Source organism: Dioscorea cayenensis, unplaced genomic scaffold, assembly GCF_009730915.1.
Source record: "Dioscorea cayenensis subsp. rotundata cultivar TDr96_F1 unplaced genomic scaffold, TDr96_F1_v2_PseudoChromosome.rev07_lg8_w22 25.fasta BLBR01000221.1, whole genome shotgun sequence".
NCBI classification, from domain to species: Eukaryota; Viridiplantae; Streptophyta; class Magnoliopsida; order Dioscoreales; family Dioscoreaceae; genus Dioscorea; species Dioscorea cayenensis.
In genome coordinates, this window is record NW_024086612.1 from 28,915 (window position 1) to 35,000 (window position 6,086).

Consider the following 6,086-nt stretch of genomic DNA (forward strand, 5'->3'; position numbering starts at 1 on the left):
CTAAAACACCAAAAAAATCTTCATGAAGAACTCAACACCAATAAAAAAATTTAACAAAAGCACACACTCATGATTTTTATTATCAGTAAAAAAATAAAAAAATCTAAGCTAGAAAAACAATTAAAAAAACTTGGGTTGCCTCCCAAGAAGCGCTTGTTTTACGTCACTAAAGCTAGACGTACCTCTTCTTTACCTTATGGAGGCTTGAAAAGAGTGTGTTCCTCCCGACTAGACATTGTATAGCTACTTCCCTTTAAACCAAGAGTCAACTTGCGGGATGAAGTATTTGTTGGAGAGTCCAACCATCTTACTTTTTGGCCTCCAAGGAAACAATTTTGGGTTGGGAATTGTCCAAGATTAGCATAGGTGGATCATTGGATGGTTTCAATCTCCTACACACATCTTCTTCCCCTTCCCAAAGTCTCTTTCTTGCATTGTAAGAGTTGATCAATCCCAAAGAGAAATGCTTGTTCCATTAACTTGGGGTTTGCTTCTTCTTGTGTATTTTTCAACTTGAGAGGAACATGAGACTAGCAAATCCCTTGAAAATTTCCTCGCTCACAAGCACAATCTTCATTCACACAATCCAAAAATCTCAAAATGATATTCAACCTCTTGCTTTTCATTTCCACCCTCAATGTACTCAATTTGCCCAACTTCTTCAATTGTGCTCATGGCCTCATCATGTTCCGGAGACACTTGCCTCGCTTGTTCAAATTCTTCTTTTTTTCCTTAGCAAGCATGTCCAAGATCTCTCCTAAGCGATGCTCAATGTTTTGATGGAGACATCGTGACAACTTAATGTGGCCTCAATATTTTGGAAAGCGGGCATCGGTTGCTTCAATAAACCTCGGTAACACTCTTTCCAACCCAAGTACATCTTCTTCAACTTTCTCATCCCATTGAAGTTCTTGTTGAGGTGCTTCCCATTGTTGTCCATCAATATCCCATAAGAGGTTTGGGTAGCTCCTTTGATTTGGATGATAGTTGATGTGATATGGATTGTGTTGTTGATGAACATTGATAAATTGATCAATTTTTCTAGTGAGAACATCAACTCGAAAAATATAATTCTACAACTGGATTAATCATCATTCAAGTTCCACGCGAGGAAAAGTAAATAAAACAAAAATAGAGCGAGTGCAAGAAGATAGAGTGAAATAGATAAAAACAAAAATAAAAAAATCGATGAGAATGATGGAAAAAAAGTGTGGAATAAACAAAATAAAAGAAAAAGATAAGTGGTTAGAGCAACAAAAGTCCTAGCGTTCCTAATATCTCGTTCCCGACACGGCGCCAAAAAAACTTGACACGCGTCCGAATATGCGTGTAAACCGCAAGTGCATGGGTGTCGAGTAATAATTACCCGGTGAGTGGGTAGTCGAATCCACGAGGGAGCAGGGGCTACTAGTACTAACTTCTTCTCCGCTTTCTAACCTAATGATAAATGGAAAGGTGTGGTGATCTAATGTGCGAATAAGTGAATACCGGAGGCGAATATGCAAGGGTTAAATGGATGGAGATCTCAATCGGTAAAAAGTGGGGATATTCGGGCGATGCTCCCCCTAGGATTCAGGGTGTTAGGTACCGAATAAGCAAAAGTGTTTCTATGATGAGTAAGTTAAGTCGTGGAAATCCAAATATAATCGGATCCGGCCTCCCGATTACCGATACTAACAAATCATGCAAATCCAATCAATCACAAGGATTAATTAAACAAGCAAGCAATGAGAATACAAGGCGTATCTTTGAGAGGTCTTACAATCTTCACAAAGAGAAGGAACATGAAGATGTGGCTGCCTTTGTGCCCTTCCACTAGTGAATTGACTTGAATCTTCTTGGAAGTCGGCACACATCTCCACGTTTATGAACTGCTCTCGTGTCTTGGTCCTTGAATTCAACAAGAATTCCCAACATTGTGTCTTTATATCCTATCTTTGCTTCCTTTTTACTCTTCGATGCATTCACAACCTATATGCATACAAGAACACCAAATACACAATATGAGACATAAACCACGAGTAAAAATGATGCTCAATGCATGTAAAAACATATAAAAAAATATGTCCACTCAAGCACTTATCAATTGCTCGGGGAAAAGGAACAGTCTACCGAGTTGGGAAGCTAGACATCAAGGTTGTGGCTTGATGAGAATAACTAAGCCGACACGCGGAGTTGGCTGCTGGCACAATAGGGTGGTGCCTTACCGCACGCATGACGCACGTGTGGTAGCGTTCGCGGTGGTGCTGAGGATTCCAATGTCATCGTGTCCAAGATCGAGCGAGGCTTGCCGACGGACCACTGCTAGTCCCATTCTTGAGTGAGTGGAGCACGATCATCTTATCCACTGAACTAGCGTCACATATTGCTTGGGTCGAAGCACTAAAAAGAAAAAGACCAGGGAAAGGCGGTATAGGAACCACGGGAACCCGGGAGGGGAAAGACAATGTCACGGGATACAAGATCCTCGTAGTAAGGCTGGACCAAAATCCAGTAGAGAGGGCGAGCCTTTAGAAGCAACAATAGGGTTGGAAAACCAAGAGAACGCTTCGCGTTTTCTTATCTTCTTCCCGGCACAAAAAGAGGGATTAGCATTATTGACCCCATGAGAAAAGCACTAACACCTTCCCTCGTTGGGGCTCTTCGCAATGGGAAAAGGCTTTCCACGACGGAGCGGGAAACCGGCCACTAGTTACGAAGTAAACATAAGGTCTCGAGAGGTCCCTCACGGTCGGATGCGATACAATTGCCCCTATTAGTTTAGTTAAGTACCCCTCCTCCTAAATTCTTTTCTTTAGGGGGTTGATCGCGAAATGGCTTGATGAACCCTTCCGTTCAGTCACGCACGGCCCCATTAAGTTGCAACTCATAGAGGTCATGAATACCGCGTACCCCACAACTATCAAAGTAACATGGGGTTGAAACACGAGAGTGCCCAGTCCCTTTCTACGTCAAGTAGACTACTTTTTCCGGGAGCAGGTCGGGATAACCATGACCTTATATATATAGAAAGATATATCTTTATATATATATCTTCGATCTTTGTCATTTCAAAAATGTGCGCTTCGACCGCTATTTCACCTCCCAAAAAGCTAAGTTGGCTTGACGACGCGAGATAAGGAAGCGGGGAGCAAGAAAACCAAGAATCTCTTTCTTGTCCTTCTACTTATACTTAAGGGGCAAAGAGAAGGGCTTTTCGCTCTTGAGAAAGCGAGATGGTCGGTAGCGAGGTTTCGACGACTTAGTGAGCGTTAGCGAAGTGCTTCTATGGATAGGAGCGTCTTTTATCTTTGAGCCTCGGTGGCGAAGCACTTAAGATCAGCGTCGGTAGCAAAGTCAGTGATGCAGACGTGTTAGCGGCTGTAGTAGAGGCCGAAGCCTATGTGCTTTATAATTGTAATACCACGAACCTTTGGATACGCATTGGAAAATATATTGAGGGTATTACTACGATTCTGATGAAAAATTTTTTCTCGAGTAACCTTGTGGAGAAACCCTAAGTGGAAAGAACAAGGACCTAAGTGTGAAAGTTTATAAAAGATTTTTTTGGTTAAAAGAGTAATAGAAAAAGGATTGATATGAAATGTTTACGAAAACCAAGGACTGAAAGGTAAGGCGGTGGGGACCTTTTTTTGAAATATTGTGTTATACTTCAAGGACCATTGGATAATTTGAAAGGATCTTTTGAGAATACTATTTTTATAATTCAGGGACCATTTTGTGAGTTTTTTTCAGGGACTGTTTTATAAGAAATTATGTTTTTGAGGGACTAAATGTAAATTTCGGCTGAATCATAAGATTGGAGAAAAAAATCTAGAGCTTGAGTGTTGTTAAATCTTCTTACTCCATCAGTTTTCTTCTGATGACTGAGGAGTTTTTTTAAAAAAGAGAAAAAAAGAGTGAGAGATTTGGAGAGAATTGGAAGAGATAAAGTTTGGTATTTGGAGGGAGAATGGATGAAGTATTATTTGGTAAAGTATTTTGATGATTTATTTATTTATATACTTGAAAAGTATGTGTGTGTGTGTATTTGGTGGATTTAATGAAGAAAAAAATGATGGATTTGAGTAGAAAAAAACTTGGTATGTTGTTGTAGATGATGAGTGTATGAAATTGTTTTGAAAAACACTGTATTTGGGATGGAAATTGCTTGAAAATGGAGATGAGATTTTCGGTTTCTTTGTAGCATTCTTTGTAGTACCGAGATTAAAAATTTGGTTTAGTTAATTAAATTGATGATTATGATGATTAGGGTGGTTAATGATAATGGTTAGATTGAAATGGGTTGAGTTAAGCAGAGTTGAATTGGTTGGATCAGAAACCAAGTTGGAATTGAATTGGTTGAATTGAATTGATTTGGTTGAGTTGGGCTGATCAGAATCGAGTTGAGATAGTTTGGGTTTGGTTCGAGTTGATTTGGGTTAAGGGTTTTGGGCTGAACCAAGTTGGTTCAATGGATTTTTGAATAAGAATTGAGTTGGTTCAGGCTGGTTCGGTTTGATTGAGTTTGGTTCGAGTGCAATTAAAAGCTTGGTTCGAGTGCTAATTGAGCTGAGTTCGATGGAATTGAGATTGGTTCGGATTGGTTTAAGCGTGTTTAGTCTAAATTGAGTTGGTTTAAGTGCAATTGAAAGCAGGTTGGATTATGCAGAGGTCGGATTTTTAGCAGAGTTGGAGTGAGTGGAGCCCTGATAGAGAGTTGATTATTATTTTTGTATTTTTCTTTTTGAGTTTAAATATATTATTTATTTTTTTATTATATTATTACATTAGGGTGTTGTTCGGTCTTGGGAGGGAGTTCAGGGTCTAGCAAGGAACCCGAGGACACCGAGTGAGTTGGTAGTGGCTATTATTTTTAAATAATTGATTTATTATTATTATTTTTGAAATAATTATTTAATAGCTAGTATTTTGGAAAATAATTGTTTAAGTATTTCTTTTTTATCATGTTTAATTAGCGTATAATGTTGTGGTATACGTATATTTATTTCTCGTTGATGTTCACGACAATCGTATTGATACATCAATTTCGTATAATTATACATATTTATAAATAGTATAAAAATACATGTATATGTGATTTAATTATTCGATTCATGAATTTATTTTTTGGATGGTTATATATGCTTTTGATTTGGAATGATTTGTGAAATCATATGCGTGTATTAAAATGTTTTACCGACAATATTTGTGGGACTGGTTTTCATTCCTGGCATAGGAATGGTATTTTGTATTTGGACTTTACTGGTATTATGCATGTATCGTCTTGTGAATGTCCCGGATAAGGACCATGTGATATGATTTATCGAGTTTGTATTATTCTTTGCATCTACATGTTGGTTTGGATGGTGACGGGCTAAAGGGCCCCGACTACTGCGATGAGTGGGTTCCCAGGCCGCCTTTAGAGGTGGCGTGGTGGACTGAGTGTTGATTTGTCCGGGATCGGGTGGGAGCGTAGAGCCACGATTGGATTATACATCGGGATCCCGAGTCACCACATGGGACCGATGGGCCCAGCGTCAAGGGTGCGAAGACCTTGGCGGCTCCCCAACCTAGTCTCGGCCGCGGCTAAGTGGGGAGAGTTTTTCGGTCGTGGAATTGAGAATGGTTTTATATTACTTGTTATTTTTGGGTTGTGATGAGGGCGAAGCCCATTGTCAGCTCTTAGGAGGCGATCTCTCACAACAATTTGGATTTTCTTAGAAAATTGATTTGATATTGATTTATGATGAGTTTATGTTTCAAAAAGTTCTTTAAAGGCGTATTTTGCTAGAATTACATTATTTTTGGAAAAGTTGGAAAATTATTTGAGAAGTTGGTATTTATATACTTTATATACTTTGTATTTTAGTATTTGAAATTATTAAGCCACTCTGACCAAGCCAGAATGTCTTTGTAGTCATGAGGAGCAGGGGACCCTAGATTGCTCGATCGAGTATAGAGCTAGTCGAGGGTTGAGTCCAGGAGGCTAGATGGGTCCCTCTTTCTTTATTTCTTGTTATTGGTGTCATGATCTTGTAAGCGGTTGTACCATGCAAATTAGAGTGATTATATTTATTGTATTTATGTATTTGAACATGTACTTG